Source organism: Momordica charantia, assembly GCF_013281855.1.
Source record: "Momordica charantia cultivar OHB3-1 chromosome 6 unlocalized genomic scaffold, Mcharantia_2.0 BLBB01000006.1, whole genome shotgun sequence".
In the NCBI taxonomy this organism is placed as follows: Eukaryota; Viridiplantae; Streptophyta; class Magnoliopsida; order Cucurbitales; family Cucurbitaceae; genus Momordica; species Momordica charantia.
In genome coordinates, this window is record NW_028275164.1 from 11,367,380 (window position 1) to 11,384,910 (window position 17,531).

The 17,531-nt window shown below is 37.0% G+C and overlaps 1 long non-coding RNA gene across 3 annotated transcripts; it reads left to right on the top strand.

Annotated features, from left to right (window-relative positions):
- The first annotated feature begins 7,397 nt into the window (after positions 1 to 7,397).
- LOC148210684 (uncharacterized) lies at positions 7,398 to 11,610 on the top strand. 3 transcript variants are annotated; one of them, XR_015791343.1, is made up of 3 exons: positions 7,421 to 7,579; positions 7,672 to 8,020; positions 11,331 to 11,610. It is a non-coding gene; the product is annotated as an uncharacterized LOC148210684 (long non-coding RNA). The 3 variants fall into 3 exon arrangements; XR_015791342.1 differs by lacking the exon at positions 11,331 to 11,610 and adding an exon at positions 10,130 to 11,048 and having other exon boundaries at positions 7,422 to 7,579; XR_015791341.1 differs by lacking the exon at positions 11,331 to 11,610 and having other exon boundaries at positions 7,398 to 7,579; positions 7,672 to 8,392.
- Positions 11,611 to 17,531: the final 5,921 nt, after the last annotated feature.

Sequence of the window (17,531 nt, forward strand, 5' to 3'; positions counted from 1 at the left end):
TCAAAAGTTTGCTAACTTCCTCAACAATTACATCACTCCGCTCCTTGTTTATACGTCTTCTTTTTTGCTTTACAGGTCGGAATGACGGATCTATGCTGAGGCGATGCGTCATAATTTTCGGGTCAATGCCAGGCATGTCCTCATGGGACCACGCAAAGACGTCCGAGTTGGATCTGAGGAAGTGGATTAGCTCCTCTCTGTCGGTGGCCCCCAGCTTGGTTCCTATGCTTACTTGCTTCTCGGGACTAAGCAGAGGAACAAGCTCGAGCTCCTCAGTGGGTGCGGCAAACTCCCGCCTCGGCAGGTCGGCCTCGAACTCGAGCGTCCCATCCCTACCGGCGAGAGTTTCGAGGGCGCAGACCGATGAGCCTTTGAGTGCGGAGGCATAACACTCCCTCGAAGCGGTCTGTTCTCCTCGAACCGTGCCCACGCCATTGGGGGTGGAATACTTCAAAATTTGATGAAGTGTCGAGGGAATGGCCCGAAATGAGTGGATGATGGGTCTCCCAAAGATGGCGTTATAGGCCGATCTACCGTCAATGACCACGAACTCGGCCATTTGGGTGACCTGAGTTTGGTCCTGCCCAAGTGTGACTGGCAAGTCGATGCAACCCTCTGGGATGACCGATTCTCCAGAGAACCCAACCAGCGGTGTCGGGCTTTTCGTCAATTGCGACCTCGTCCAACCCAGGGCGAGGTAGGTCGGTAAGGACAGGATGTTAGCAGATGCGCCTCCGTCTATCAGCACCCTCATGACCACCACATGATCAATCAAGGGAGCGATCACAAGTGCATCATTGTGAGGCAGGTGGACCTCCTCTAAGTCTGTACTGTCGAAGGTGATTGGGCAGGTCGGCCTCTGCTCCCTAATGATGCACACCTCGCGCCTGGCTGCACGAGCTAGCTCCTTTCTTTTATGTCCGGACTGACCCCCGCTTGGCCCTCCGAAAATGGTATTGATGACCGCAGGTCGGTTAGTGCACCGGGGCGGCGTCCTCGAACGCTTCCGCTCTTCCTTTTTCTCTGCCGAGCTGGTCCTGGGCTTTCCCACAAATTTCTTGAAGTAGCCATCTTGAATTAGATCCTCAATTTGGCGCTTCAACTCCCAGCAGTCCGACGTGTTATGGTCGTGCTCCCGATGGAAGCGGCAATACTTGTCCTTGCAGCGCCTTTCCGGGGCTCCCCGAAGCTTCTCAGGACGCTTGAGTAGTTTTTCCATTCCAGACTCCTCGATGCTCGTTAGGATCTCGAAAATTGGAATCGTGGTAGGGGTGAAGCGTTCGTAAGGTCGGCTCCTGGTAGGTCCGTTCTCCGCCCTTCGATACTCCGCTCGGCCGCTGGAAAAAGATCCCTTGTCCTTGGACTTCGGATCTGCCTTTTCTATATCTTTTCCACTTCTGCCCCGGCCGATCTTTCGTTCTGGTCGGTCGGTTTTGGTTCGGAGGAGCTCCTGTCCATCGATGAATTTCTTCGCCTTCTGAAGCACCTCGGCGAAGGTGGCCGGGGCCTCCTCTCCAAGTTTCACCGTGAGGGCTTCGTCGGCTAGACCGGTGAGAAAATAGCACATGGCCGAGTCATCGGAGCAGTGTGCGACCTTCAATTGCTCCTCCTGGAATCTAGTGACATATTCCCGCAGCGTCTCACCCTCCTTCTGTCTGATGGTGGCGAGATGGGTCGCTGTCTTTTTGTCATAATGCCGAGAAGAGAACTGGGCGAGGAACTCCCTTCTCAGCTGAGAGTAGGTCGAGATCGACCTGGCTGGCAGTCTCCGATACCACAATCGCGCGCTGCCAGTAAGCGCGATCTGAAAGGCGCGACATTTGATTGCGTCTGATGCCGCTTGGAAATCCATGAGGCCTTCAAAGACCTCAACATAATCCTTGGGGTCCTTCGACCCATCATAAGGCTTCACGGTAGGAGCTTTGAACTTCGGAGGGATCGGTGCTTCCAAAACGTCCGAGGTGAATGGCGATTCTCCCAAGTCGCCATCGTTCAGTGAACCTTCTTTCTGCTCACATTTGGCCTTTAAGGCCTCCACCTGAGCGTCGAGCTTGCCCCTCAGCTGGTCGAACTCCGCCCTTGTGATCACCCCTGCGGGAGTTGCTGGGTTGTAAGAGGATTCAGCCTGCTGGTTGGAGCTCCTGTGTGAGCGGGATGGTGACTGTCCTTTTCGGAAAGATGAGCCTCTCTTTCTGTTGAGGTGTTCACGAAGGTCTCCTCTCTGGCGAGTGTGTCCCTCGCTCTCGTTGTCTTCGGGATGTTCCTCCTTGACTGGGCCGAGGTGGGAACCCTTTTGCTCGCGTATGTCAATGCGCGTCATTCGATTTTCAGATCGGGACCCTGCGCCTGCAGCTAGTATCATCTCATTATACATTTCCTCCATGGACCGCATTTGTGTGCGCATTGCCTCCATTTCTCTCTGGAGTGCGTCAAAGTTCTCACTTGGTGGAGCCGGGGCTGGACCCCGGGCGCCCTTCTTAGAGGTCCCACCTCGGCCACGGGTGGCCTTGGATGTCCTTGGGTGCGCAGGTGGTAGGACAGGCGCGGTGATTCGTGCCGACCTGCGGAGGGGTTCTGTTGCTAGGCCGTCATGACCTTGCCCCTCTACCACTGCTGCTCCGACCTCCCTCTGGTGGGCATCGCTGGCAGCTAGAGTCCTTCGATCTGCCGTATTGGTCGAGTTTACTGGTTGAACCATTTTCGCTCGCGTATTGGTTTAAAAGGATTGGGATGACTTAGATTGTCTTTCCCACAGACGGCGCCAAATGTTTATGCAAGGATATGCACAACAGTGTATTTCAGATTGCAGCTCGAACTCGGCCTCCGGACCGATCTGAATACTTGGGCGGACCTGCACAAAAAGGTGAGCACTCCGACGATCAAGTCAGTATAGGTCGGATTCCCAGTTTAGTTCGAGGTCAGAAATCATCGTACCTGATCGTGGAGTGAAGTCCTCTACTTATGGGTGGTAGTCCCGCTAATCTCGCGACGGTTACACCCGGTAATCTCAGGACCGTCGGTTACACCCGGTAATCTCGGGACCGACGGTTATGCCCGATAATCACGCCGCTGACAGTAGCTCACATCGGCCCCCACCGAGCTTTCCGGTAGGTCGGACCTCGGTTAGGTTCACCTCGGCCCTCATACTTAGCATCTGTCAACGCTAGCGGTGGTGATCTCGGGCGTCCGAGCTGGGCATGACTCATGAGTCATCTTGGAGCACCAATAGGGGTCCTCCACGCTCAGAGTATTCTCTCCCCAAACAATGTATATTTGTAAGAGTGAAGTTAAGATAAGGGATTACTGGAAATATTTTGAAGTATAGCAACAATAGATGTAATATTGAAGTTTTAGAAGCATTATTTGGAAAATAAAAAGTGTTTGCAAGTAAAACACTTTTCTAATAAGTATTTTGAGAAAGAAAAAGTAAAACTCAATGCTTGTCCTAAAAATACTTTTAAAGTGGACAAATTATTGAATGCAGTCGCTTCAATGTGGTTGCCTTATAATTGTTGCATGCAGGTTAAAATATGTATAGATCTTCTAATAATCGTTTAAAATACATCTTGTAATTTCTTTCTAGTAAAAAACTATCAACACTATTGTAGCCTCCTCTAATGATCTCTCTCTAATGTGATGTTTCAAGTTTTTTTTTATAAGCTACTTACTAGTTATGTAACCAAACATCACAACAACAAAAAAATATTATTTCATAAGTTATATTCAACTTACTCGAAAGGAAATTAAAATATACGATTTATATTAGTCGTTAGCTTTTTAAGAATTTCAATTCTACCAAATGTTTCAATAATAACAAATTTTATTTACGAATATTTTAGTATTTTAAAGTATCAATGGAATAAAGTTTGAAAAGACAATTTCAACGCGTTTTAGATCGAAAGTTATAGCCCAAAGAAGATTGGAAGACGGCCTTTGTGCTCCCGGACTTTTCAAACTTTAATTCTCCTTTTTAATCCAAGTTTTTATCTCATTTTCTCGGCATTTAAACTCCCCCCTTGGATTATGGATTAAATGGCTTAAAGACCTTTATTTCGTTTGTAAGGTGATGGCAAATAAAGTCCTATATTGGCTAAATCTCTTGCACCTCCTCTCTTTTGAACCTTCGACCTTAGAGAAGGAGCAAGATGTAGGATCGTATGACAATATTTGAGGAGTAAATTGGGTTGCTTACCAACTTTTCAATTTTAAAAAGTAAGACGATAATAACAAACAATTGTAAAAATCAAACGTAATTTAAATGCATAAATTAAAGAGAGTAAGGGAAGAGATGACACCAGAATTTTTTATAGTGGTTCGAAAACCCCCATTCCCCTACTCCTCACTCTCCACAACTCCTTCTTACTTCTTTTACTGTGTCGACTCTCTTGCGAGTAAGAAACAACTGATCAACCATTCTTTTTATAGGTTCAAGAGTAAACATCTATAAATCATTTTGTAGGTTTAGGTTCAAACCTAAACCGATCATTTTCACTGGTTCAAAATCAAACCATGCTCATTTTCAAGATCAAACCATTTTCACAATCCCAAGGTACACCCACACCTTAATACAAAATCTCAAATGATCGATATAAAAATAAGAAATACAAAGGAAAGTACCTCATTAAGGTAGATTTACACAAATTTTGCATTAAATCAATGACTGAAGAGTCATCCTCTAATGTATTTCTCATGAAAAGAGATGGACATAGGAGAGAATGAAAATTTTGAGAGCAAAAAATTCAAGAAGAGAAATATGGTTTTTGCTTGGATAATTGGTTAGCAGGAAAATGAATTATGTGACAGCTGAGATTAAGAAAGAAGAAAGATAAGAAAAAGAAATAGATAAATTTGTGGAAAACCATTGTTAGGTCCATTTTCTTTTCAACGTGAGATCTTTAACATGGAGTAGTAAACTACTGAATAATCCTAGGGGTGAAATAAGTACTTTTTAACCACTGTAACAACTTTTAGTATCATCTCTCTTCTTTACACTTATATTTCCATTGCTTGAATAATTTTTGTTAGTTAAATTACTTGTCGTTTAATTAAATTGGGTAAAATTATAATAGGCGAGTTGATTTTAAGTTACTTATTGGATTGGTCTAAATTAGAATTATTTTAAGTTTTGCAAACAAATTTTTAGCAACTCTATTCAACCCTCAAAATGATCAGAATAGAATAACAAACTACCCATTCTCTTATTCAGACAGAGAATACAACACTAAAATAGAAGGTATATAAAAGATTTTTTTAAAAGAAAGTTGTTTAAAGGAATTTTCCACTTAATTAAACACATGATCTTTGATTCTCTTCTTAGCAACCAAGAACGCAAAGAGTTTCACTTGTTTGGAATTCATTCTCTTCAACTTTTTCAAAAGAAACACAAACTCTTAGTAGGATAAAAGAATAATCTTAAAAGGGTGCAACATACAAGGATCTAAGAACATTTTGAAGAATTTGGACAAACAAAAAAAGGCCTTTCTTGTTATTGAGATTTATAAGAAAATCAAGATTAAAAAAAAAAAGTTAAAACTATAAAATTGGTATCGACATCTCAAACGTTTGTTTCTATTTAATTTACGAAAATTAAAAAATTTTCAATTACATTCTTAAACTGTGAACTGTAGTTATTTTTAGAATATATTGTCAACACCATTTAGACAGAGTTTGATTGAGTTAGCATGATGTGATTAGATAACATAATAGGTTATTAAACATGTCATATTAACGTTTTTTAGAGGTATTATTTTAAAACTAAATAGAAATGTAATTCTAAATTGAATGACGTAATTAAAAGTTTTGGAGGTTAGACTAATCTAAACTTAGTTCAACTAATTAAGACACTTATCTTCGATCAGGAAGTCGTGAGTTCGAATCTTCGCTATCTCACATGTTTTTGTATTAAAAAAAAGTTTTAAAAAATAGGGTTTAAAGAAAATTAAATACATTAAAAAAATAAATTTATAATTTGACTTTTTAAAAAAAGATTTAATAGCTTACTGGAAAATCACATGCCTCAGTAAACAAAAGAATAAAGTACAGTTACTTAATTTAGTGCAGCATTTTTTTGTTGTCACCCTATTATGTTCTACCATTTTTATTTTTGTTGACAAATATACCCTACATGATTAATCATCCTAATGTGTCCAATCAACCAACATGGGCCTTTCAAGATCAAATACTTTAAACATCAAATTAATTAGAGATTCTTTTCTAAAGAAAAAAAAAATCATCTTTAAACTCTAGATAGATCACTTGCTACACGGACCAACATTGTGGAAACACCTGGTGTCGTATAGCGTGGCTTTGCTTTTAGTTTCACCAAAAAGGTCTCATACCAATGGAGATAATTGTCCTATCTTATATACACATAATCATTCACTTCCCTATTCAATGTGGGACTTTATTTGCACTCCTTACAAATCCAACAACGAAGTGATATTTGTACGAGGCACAATTACACTATTTTATATTTCATCTCATAGTTATAGATGTGGACAAACAAAGTATTTTTAGATGGAATTTATTGTTCTAATTAAGAAACTATAAATAAAAAGCCAACACAAGTATAATAAAAGCTAGGGGTGTATATGGTAGGTCAAAAAATCGAACCAATCAATTAAAACAGATCGAATAGATGTCGGTCGATCTATTTTTATAACCTGTCGGTTTTGGTACTTCCAAACCGATCGGTCGGTTACAATTTTTTTTTTTAGTATAGATCGGTCACAATTAATATACCCCAAACAACTGACCGATCGAAATATATCTATAGTATATATAAAAGGGGCTATAAGGAGAAACTTTATCTCCCTATTTTGCCCTCTAACTTTAAATATTTTCCTTATTATGTTGATGGCAATTTTGTCATTCACTCCCTACTCATTTTTTTTATATATAATTTATTTATTAATAAAGGAAGTTATTAAATGTGGCCATGAAAGTGCACATCTTATCGACCCACTAAGAAAAGTAACTGTTTGTAATTTTTTTTAAACAAAATGAACTTTATTAAAGACCATCAAGGATTACGTGTATAGAATAATGTCTATTGGCATCATTAGGAAAACAAGTGGGAAAAAAATTATCCCTTATATTAACAATCCACAGAAACTTTTCTGCCGCTTGAAAATATTAATAATCTAAGAGGCATATTTTTTTCAGGTCAGACAAATTCCCTGAACCAAAACTGTTATAAAATTAGAAAGACAATGGTAAACCATTTATATTCTAATAAATATAATCATCTTGAGTGTGATATAATTAATTTTTAAAATGTCCCGTTTCAAAACGAAGAAATTAAAATTAAAATTAAAAAAAAAATCAAAGGAAAAGAAAGTTGACAGAATATGGGAGAAGGAGAACCAAAGAAAATCCACAAAAAAACATGCCCGTGACTTACTTCAATTTAATCTTTCTCTTTCCATTTTTTTTCAGACGATTTGGATTCCCAAATCTAATGGCTCAGCATTTCTATTGGAATTTGTATCCAACATTGTTGCTATAAATCCTGCTCTATCCTCTCCATTCAACGATCACCAAATCCTCAGTTTGCCTCTGTTCCTCTCCTTGCTCTCAAGTGTGCTATTCTATTCTCTCTTTGAATTCGTGTATTTTTTTGGAATTATCATTGTTGAATTTTCTTCTCTCTACTTTCGTTTTTTTGTTCAGGAGAAGATTTGTTGGCAATGAATGAAAAGGTGATCATCATCGAACTGTAGATCATACCATGGACAAAATTAGGTTAGGGAAAGAATAATTCGATGAAAACTGGGTTGATTTTTTTTTTTTCCGATGTGAAATTCGCAGAAGAATTAGTAGGTGTGTCACAAGGTCGTCATTGGCTCAAGGACGAATATGAACTACTTCGCAGGTGGATTGCAGGATAATGTAGAAAGGATATGCCCGTGATAATTTGATCAACCACACCTCTATAACCCATAAATCTCTATTATCATTCAAAGAACCAGCGCAACTGTGACTTTAAAAACTATACTCTCATCGTCATCATTAATCCAAGGTAGTCTGCCTTTCCATTTTTAATACCAAATCTCTCTAATTTTGTCTGTTCTTCATTCTTTTTTCAGTTTTTTTTTTTTTTGTGGTGGTTCCAATTTTTCAAGTCATCAGAACTACATTTACACTTGAATTACAGAGGAGACAATTACCTAACTCAAGAGAAATTTTTTTAAGTGATTTAAGAAGTTTTATCTGAAGTTGTAATTGGTAAGTGGGAAGAGATAGATATTGAATATTAAAAAACCTTCCCCATCAAAACTATAGGCTTTAGCCTCTCTTTTTTTTTTTTTCTTTCTTTCTTTTCAAACGTGTGTATTTTAAGGATTACATGCTTGCACCCTGTTAAGATCCTTTTTAGAAAGATTTAAATATTGATTCCTTAGCACTCATCTTTAATATTTTTTTTAAAATATCATTTTCTTTGTCAAAAATTTAGTGGTGGTCATCTAAAAATTGGTACTGATACGTTTCTAAAGAAGCTATATTAAATAAGAAAATCTATTTATAAATTAGATCAAAGGAAAATAATATACATTAGATGTATTTCAAAAATCAATTTGCAAACTATACAAAATCTAAATCTTACATTTTATATGTTAGTGGGTGGAGATAGAAAAAGGGAGAGAAAATTAAAGAAATTTAGAGGGATGGTAATAAAAAGAGTTTGTATTTGAATGACAAAATTACTCCAAGTAAATAGTAATAAGATGATAAATTTCACGTGCATCGCACGTGTTACTAACTAGTATATATATATACACACACACAACAAAATTATGTATATAACTTAAAAGGGGTAAATCACTTAATCATGTTAAGCACTTTCTATTTTTTTCCATTCACGTGAATAACAAAATTAGGGCAACCTCACTCCCTCACCCTCACGCCTTCTGATCTACCCTGTTGACCAACACCATCTCAGTCCTTCCGGCCTCCTTCCCCCATTGGGCCTTCCCTCATCACTCACCGGCGCAATGCGTCACCAATCCCGACAAAAGTGTATTTAAGATAAAATGAAAGTCGATTTGGACAAAAATCAACCAACTGAACCAATTGGTTGGTCGGTTAGTGATAGAGGGATAGAAAGGGTGGTCTGTTTTAGCCCAGAAATCGACCCGATTGATCAATGTACATGTCTAGTATAGTATTTTTTTAGTTTAAAAGATTTTATTTTATTTAATCTATATTTATTGTACTAAAAAATATAAATAAAAGAAAAACGTGGGCATAGGTCTCATGTGAAGGAATAATTTAAATAAGAAAGAGCTCGTAAAGGTCGAATAACCCAAAAAAAGAAAAAAAACAAATCACTATTTTTTTGTTTTTTTTGTTTGTTAAAAGATTTTAATGACAATGATTGAATTCCGAACTTAATATTAAAGTTCGAGAGATCAAATACAATTGTCGGTTAAATTGTTAAAATTCTTAAATTTTTATATATATTATATTTTGATCTATTTTCAATGATTTTTCATGGGAAATCGATCAAATTGACTTTAAAAAGTTTAGATTTTGCTCAAATAATCAAATTATAAAAAAAAACTCACTCTCCTAACCTAAATTCATGTTTTACTTATTTTCAAACAATTTAAAATAATAAGGAAGCCCTTCAGGACTGCTACACTCTCCTTTTCTTTTTCTCTCTGTTTTCTCCCTGCCTCTCTCTTTCTGCCTCAAGATTTCGGATATTCTAAGTTTACAACCGATTTTCCCTATTTTCCTCAAACTACCGATTTTCTAGGAGATTTTTGTTGTCATATTTTGTTTACGAATCTTCGAGATAATTTAATTTAATTGATTCACATATTACTTAAATTATCTTGATCCTACATTAAATTTTTATAAGTAAAACGATTTGTTTTCTTCGAGTTCGTTCAATTCACGCCCGAGTACGTCCAAGATCCTTCAATTTGTTGGCTTTTCAACCCTTAATCTCGGTTAATTAATTTAATTAATTAATGTTTTGATGATAATAAATACACTTAGTATTAATTATTTTTTTGTGTAAGAATTATTGTTATAAAACATAAATTTATTGTAAACTCCAATCATATTATATGATTTATAGATAATGTTTATTTTGTTTATTGACAATTTTAATGTTTTGAAGGTCCATAGCATAGAATTCGAAATAAGGATTCATACGGATTTTGAATTACCCAAATCAGAGTTCAAAGGAAAAAGTTATAGCCAAATAAAGTTAAAAGGATAAATTTCCAAAGCAAATAACGTGGCAGTTGAATCCTACAAGAAGAGAAGACATGTGACGAGCTGAAATTTTTTAGTTTATAAAAGGAATGAGAAAAGAAAAGAAATTAAAAGAAAAAAAGGAAAAGAAAGAGCACCAACCGTTGGAAAAAAAAATCAGCAGAGCGCTGACATGAAAAGAAAGAAGAAGAAAAAAACAAGAATTTACCGTTTAGACACATATGTATAAAATATATTATTTTATTATATTATATTATATTTTCAAAATCAATTATTATTTTATTTAATTAAATCTCAACTTTGATTTTCAATCATTAAAGATCTAATTGCTCAAATTTAATTTGGATTTCAAATTTCTTTCCAATTTTTTATTCTTCTATTTAAATCCTTCGTTCTCTCAAAATTTAACAACATTTTCTCTCCCAATTTTCTCTCCAATTCATCCCTTGTTCATCCCTCCAAAAGCTTCAATATTCCATGTTGTGGGAGATTTTATTTGAGAGATATTTGTGCTTCCAGTTTTTTTTCTCTTAGCCAAATTGAGGGTCTTATTTGTAAGATTTTTCTTACAAATTTGTGAACAAAAATTTGTATATCTACTCTTGAGAGAGTTTGTAAGTTGGTTCTTCAAATTTCAAATCTTTGTAAGGGTTGCTCTTGAGCCTGAAAAAGAGCGTTCTAACAGTTTGATCTTAAACCATGGAAATAATCGGGTTTGTTCTTGCTTCCAGAAAAAAAACATTGTACCGGTTGGACTCTAAGCCGTGGAAATAGTCAAGTTTCTTAGTGGAGCAAATCGATTGTTGCCGAACCACTATAAATATCCAGTGTCATTTTCTCTAACCCGTCTCTATTTTATTTTTGCAATTAATTTTCTTTATTACAAATTGCATGAAATTAATTGTTCGAATTTGTTATTCATGTTTATGGTCAATATTTGTATTTGAATTATTTGAGTGATGAAACTAATTAGGTTGTTTGTATTTTTAATTTATTTTGTGTTAAAATCATTTGTTCATAAAAAATGTACTTATTTGTTTAAATTGAGTCCATCGTGTTAAAAAGTTTATAAAGTTTAATTAAACCATATTCACCCCCTCTAGGGTTGTCATACCGATCCAACACAATTCACGCCTGAGATCCTTCAATTCACGTCCAGGTTCTGCCCAAGTTCGTTCAATCGTGGGAGAGCTCATAGCGAGACACCGCAAGATTGCGAGAGAAGAGAGTGAGATGGAGAGCGAGAGAAGAGAGCGAGATGGAGAGAAGGGAGGGCGGCTGGTTTGTTTTTAAGAGAGAGATGAAAACGAAGAGGAAGTGTTTGAGAAATCCTTCCAATTCCACGTACAATCAAGGAATAAGAGAAAAAAAAAGTCCTAAATAGTTACCTTTAAAATCATGAGTATGATAGTAAATTTACATTCTCTTATTTTTTAAAAAATAATCACATGGGTTAGAAAAGTGAATTTTCCAAGTGCTGGTTATTTGAGCAAAACCTAAATTTTTTTTAGGTCAAATTCGTCAATTTTCCATTTTTCATGCTTCCTCTTGTATATATATTTTGGTTTATTTCTTTCACTCCGCACTATATGTCATTGTCATAAAATTTCATTAATCATGAGAAGAAGACCTGTAATCATTTGAAAATTTCAATATCTAACCTACAATATTTGCCTAATTTATATGGGTCAATCCCATGTTTAAGGTTTAAATTCTCTCATTTCCATGGTTGAATTCAAAACACAAATAAAAAAATATTTAAATATTTATCTAGGTATCTATTAATTAGATAAATAAATAAAATAAGTGCTTAAAATAAAATATTTATCTCCCACTAAAAGCAATTAGTACTGAAAAAAGATTAAAATGAAATAAGGAAATATCAAATTTAAACTAAAAAAAATATCTAACTCTAGAAGACAAATTAGAAGGTAAATATAAATTTTAGGGATAAAAAAACATACTTTCACCAGATAAATTTATAAACATTCATTTCGGTTCTTCAAGCTTTGAAGCTTTTTTTTTATTTTGGTTCTTCCAAGTTTCAAAATTTCTATTTTAATTATTTTTTTATAAAAAATAACAATTTTAAATTTTAATCATTGAAGTTATTTTGTTTTTAAGAGTTCAAATAGAAACATAAATAAATAAAAGTACAAGTACTAAAATAGACATTTTGTAAGTACCTAGATTAAAATAGAAAAAAAAAATAATTGTAGATGAATCAAAAGGCTAAATATAGGTTTTAGTCCCTAATATTTAAGAGTATTTTTTTTCTTTAGATTTAGTCTTTATTATTTAAAAATTTTCTATTAAGTACTTAAAATTTTAACATTTTTCAAAATTTTCTCTCACCACCACTAATGCTAAAATTGACCAATGATAAATTTACATAACATTATACGCGTGACTTTGTAAAAATTTATAAAAAGGACAGAAAAGTTATCAACCGAAAAAAAAAACTCCAAATTTTTATCACTTTATTAGAAATATGAAAGAAGAATTATAAATTTTCAACCTCTTAAATGATGTTTTTGGTGCTGTTCGACGAGAAATTCAATAAGAGAAACTCGAATTTATGAACTTGTATTTGTATTTATGTATGTGAGTGTTACAATCTCTAACGTATAATCCTCTGATTAATTCTCTCTGACGTAAGCTCGCTTCGAGGGTTAATGAACTTGTTCTCGAATCAAGGAGGTTGTCACTTTCAGTCTCGAGCGTATTGAAGAATCTTCGGCTGTGAAACTAGATGTTTGATGAAATCTTCGGCTTGCGAATTCTTCAACGGGCGGCTTGTGAAGTCTTCGGCTTGTAGCTTGTGAAGAGTTCCTTTGCTTGAAGTGCAGCTTGTGAGATCTTCAAGTCTTGAGAAGAATTCTTCAATCGGTTGCTTGGCGAAGTGACAATTCAATCTTCAAGTCTTCAAGTTAGGCTCTAGATTCTTCGCTTGACACCGGATGCTGAAAGCTCTGAGTCTGCAATTCTTCTCAATCCTCTGAATGCCTCCCCTCTGGATCCCCTCAATGGGATGTGACTCTCTCTATTTATAGAGGCTTGGTGGGTCACATATGGGCCATGGGCTTGAGTCCAATCTCCTTATGGGTTTGGTCCGATTAATCGATTTCATCGGATGGCCATAGGAGAGACACGTGGCATTATTTCATCCATTGATTTAGGACACAATTTAAATTAATTAGGACACGTGTAATTTTATGATTGGTCTTAAATATAATTTAAAATTGTGACATGGCATTTAGTGATTAGTTGAAATTTCTCCGTCAACAAATGCCCCCTTTTCGAGATTTATGCACGTATATCTGTGTGTGGGTCTCGAAAAAGAAAAATGTAATATGTGACATTTGATCAAAATATGAAGTATGGTTCATAAGTTTGATTTAACGTACATATCAGCTTTGGCGCCGACTTTTGATTTTGATTTGATCTTTCTTTTTTTTTTCGATCAAATTTCTACTGATACCTCTGAATTTTGGAGTAGAATATCTGGGTAAAGTATGACATATAAGATTTGCAACATGTCATAAATTGGACAAATATTATGCGATGTTTTTTTTTTCACGATTTGGGGGTTAAGTTTGACTTTTTTTTTTTTACACCCCCTTCTTCTTTTTTTTATTTGAGCAAAGAATTTACGAAAAGGAATAATTCTTTGGCAAAAAAGGCATCTAATTTGAATGGAAAATAAATCATCCAAGATTTGATTTCAAACGAAATTTGTGATTTAAATTTCGCTTGAATTTTGGGATTTGCCAAATTTTATTTAACCATCCACGGGCCTTGACCATCCAAAATATGCTAATTTTGTCTTCAATTTTCCAACATTTCGCCGGCGGTATATTTGTGTTCCCACGTCGCAAAACACAAAATTTCTCTCGTCTACTGCTGAGTGTTCGAACACCGCCGCTGAACGCTAGAGCCAGCAGGAACTTCTCGTCCAACGTCGTACGCCGCCGCTGAACACTGAACGCAGGACGCCCAACCCCGACTGAAACGAATAGTTTCTTGAAATCCTGCCGAATAATTCCTTAAACGTCGCCGCCGAACGTCCAATCTTCGGGTGTTGTGATTTTATATTTTTTTTCTTTTTTTTTTGTTTGTCAATTCTTCATATATGTTCCCAATTGTTTGTGCTTATTGAACGACATTTATGGTTTCTTAAATCTCCATCCTTAGTATTAACAAAGTGAAATATTAAATCCAAAAGAAAGAAGTTTAGTTTTGACTTCACACGATTGAGACTTTTCTATTTCTTTCCAAGTCTGATTGACGTTTTCCTCCAGTTTTGTGGAGCTAAATCGAAGAAACATCGTTACTCTTGTGGAAGCTTTCAGGTCTGTAATACTTTTTTTCTTTTTTTTCTTCTTCTTCTTTTCATGATATATTTCTCTTCTTTATGCAGCATTTTGTATCATTGTTGAGGTCATAGTCTTCATTTATTCGTCTTCATTTCGCATCGTCGGTGAGAATCTAATGAGACTCGTTTATTTTAAAAAAATCTCCAACTTTGCTCGTGTCGCTTTATTTTCCATCCAGTCCTTTGTGTTATTGTTGTCGTCATACTCTTCCTTTGCTTGTCACTCCCGCCGTCGGTAAGAAATCTCCTTTTTTTTTATTCTAACTTTATGTTTTGTATGGGAGAGTGAATGATTTTTTTTTTAATCATTAACCTACTAGTTACCACGGTTCTCCATTTTTACAAATACTGTACATTAATTTTTTTTATTTGGCTTGTTTTATGCTTTATTTATTTATTACTATATATTTTTTTAATTTTAATTATTGTTATTCTAATTATTATCTTTTAGGAATTGAGATTTGCAAATTTATCTACAACTGCCACCGTAATATCCAACTTCGTCGGCTTCTTGAGAGGTAAATTGTGTCCTCAGACCCTTGTATCCATGGCCAATTTTATGCATCTTGTTTCTTTATATGCACATATGTATATTCTTTGATTCATAGGTATCCCCCCGGTAATCACATTTGCTATGCAGTGATTTCATTGCTGAGTAGGTTAACGCCTCTTCCGCTGGTTGAGGTGTTCCTAGGTCAGTGGTGGTCACCTCCTGTCTGCCGTTGCAGTGACTTCATTGCTGAGTAGGTTAACGCCTCTTCCGCTGGTTGAGGTGTTCCTAGGTCAGCGGTGGTCACCTCCTGTCTGCCGTTGCAGTGACTTCATTGCTGAGTAGGTTAACGCCTCTTCCGCTGGTTGAGGTGTTGCTAGGTCAGCGATGGTCACCTCCTGTCTGCCTTGCAGTGACTTCATTGCTGAGTAGGTTAACGCCTCTTCCGCTGGTTGAGGTGTTCCTAGGTCAGCGGTGGTCACCTCCTGTCTGCCCTTGCAGTGACTTCATTGCTGAGTAGGTTAACGCCTCTTCCGCTGGTTGAGGTGTTCCTAGGTCAGCGGTGGTCACCTCCTGTCTGCCTTGCAGTGACTTCATTGCTGAGTAGGTTAACGCCTCTTCCGTTGGTTGAGGTGTTCCTAGGTCAGCGGTGGTCACCTCCTATCTGCCCTTGCAGTGACTTCATTGCTGAGTAGGTTAACGCCTCTTCCGCTGGTTGAGGTGTTCCTAGGTCAGCAACGGTCACCTTTTGGCAACCCCGCAGTGATTTCATTGCTGAGTAGGTTAACGCCTCTTTCGCTGGTTGAGGTGTTCCTAAGTCCGCAATGGTCGCCTTTGTTTACTTTTTTTTTTTTTTAAGTTTTGTCATCATAATGTTACCTTCTAAACACCATTTTTTTGTGTGCAGGATCATGATATATTTTGCAGAACACCCTGATCCTAAGAAAAGGTGTTTAGTCATTTTGAAGGACAAAGACCAGTCGTTCAAGAATGGAGTTATCCTTCAAGTTGAGGAGTCGATACATAATCCGAAGGGTTGGCCTCATTTAGATAATTTTGGCCATTTATCGAGATGGTCTAGAGAGAAATCATTGACTCGGGATCCTTCTTTGGCAGCATGGTTTTTAGACTCTCCCCTACATAATAAAGAGCCAAGTTCAAATCCAGAGTCGACACTAGGTCGTCGAATCATCAAAGGCTCGGCTCGTTGGGGTCCTATGTTAAAACTTCATGGAGAATTCTTTTATATTCCCTATTATTGGGAATGGTTAGAATTCACGGTCGCCAGGAACGAGGATACACTACAACGTACATATTTGTTAGATGCTGTTCTGGCTTCTTTGTACACCTATGATCGTAACAACGACATAATTCGAGTGTTTTGTGAAGCTTAGTGTCCTTCAACCAATACTCTTCACACATCATCAGGAGAGTTATCCATCTCTTTGTGGGATATGTGGAGATTAGGAGGACTTCCTATTAAAGGCAGGTTTTATGATGAAGTTGTTCCATGTCGTTCGGAGTTGTTAGCGACGTCTAAAGATGATGATTATCTCCCGAAAAGCTGTGAGTATCTTTTTGCCGCTTATCATCATGTAGCATCTAACGAGGGGGTTTACTTTCGAGTCCATGTCAAATTGTGGATCTCTTTCTGGTTTAAAGGAGATCGAAAGTACACGAAGCCACCCACTCGAAGGACACAAAAGAATTCTCGACCTCGTTCAACCCATAATCCAGACGGGACTTCTTTTGTACGTCGTGACTGGTCTGCGGGGGAAATTAAGTTATTTGACGAGTTGGGTATAGAAGATGAATGGAGGGAAAAAACGTATTTGGCCGCTTTTCTTTCCTGCTGGTTATGTGTATTTGTCTTCCCTAGTAAGAATTTGTCTCTTCGCCCAGAAGTTTTCAAAACTGCTAGTTATATGGCCGAAGGGATCTCATTTAGCCTTGCTGTTCCTGTTTTGGCCAACATTTATCGTGGGCTCGGCCAGATCCATAATGCGTCGCCTTCTGCTGGGAATTCAGGTGCTTGCTTTCCTATACATTACATTCATGGTTGGCTTGCTCATTATTTCAACACACATTTCAAAACTTATGTGCCAGTTAGAGGTCCTATGATGGTTGATTATTCTGGGGGAGGTGGAGCTAAGTACTTCAGCGCTGTCAAAGCTCGTGATATGATTCACAGGGGAAGATATATATCATGGCATGCAACTCTTCAATCTAGGAATAAAGATGAGGATTTGAAAGGTAACGAGCGACTTTCATTTCATAATTTATCACTCTTCTCAAGCTTGCGGTCATGTTTCTTATCATCACGAAGCTCGGGTTCGATGGTCGTTGAGGCTTATAGTCCTTATCGGTTCGGTCGACAGTTCGGGTTTTATCAAGATATACCAAAGGATTTGAGCGAAGAGGTTCCTCCAGCCAGCTTGG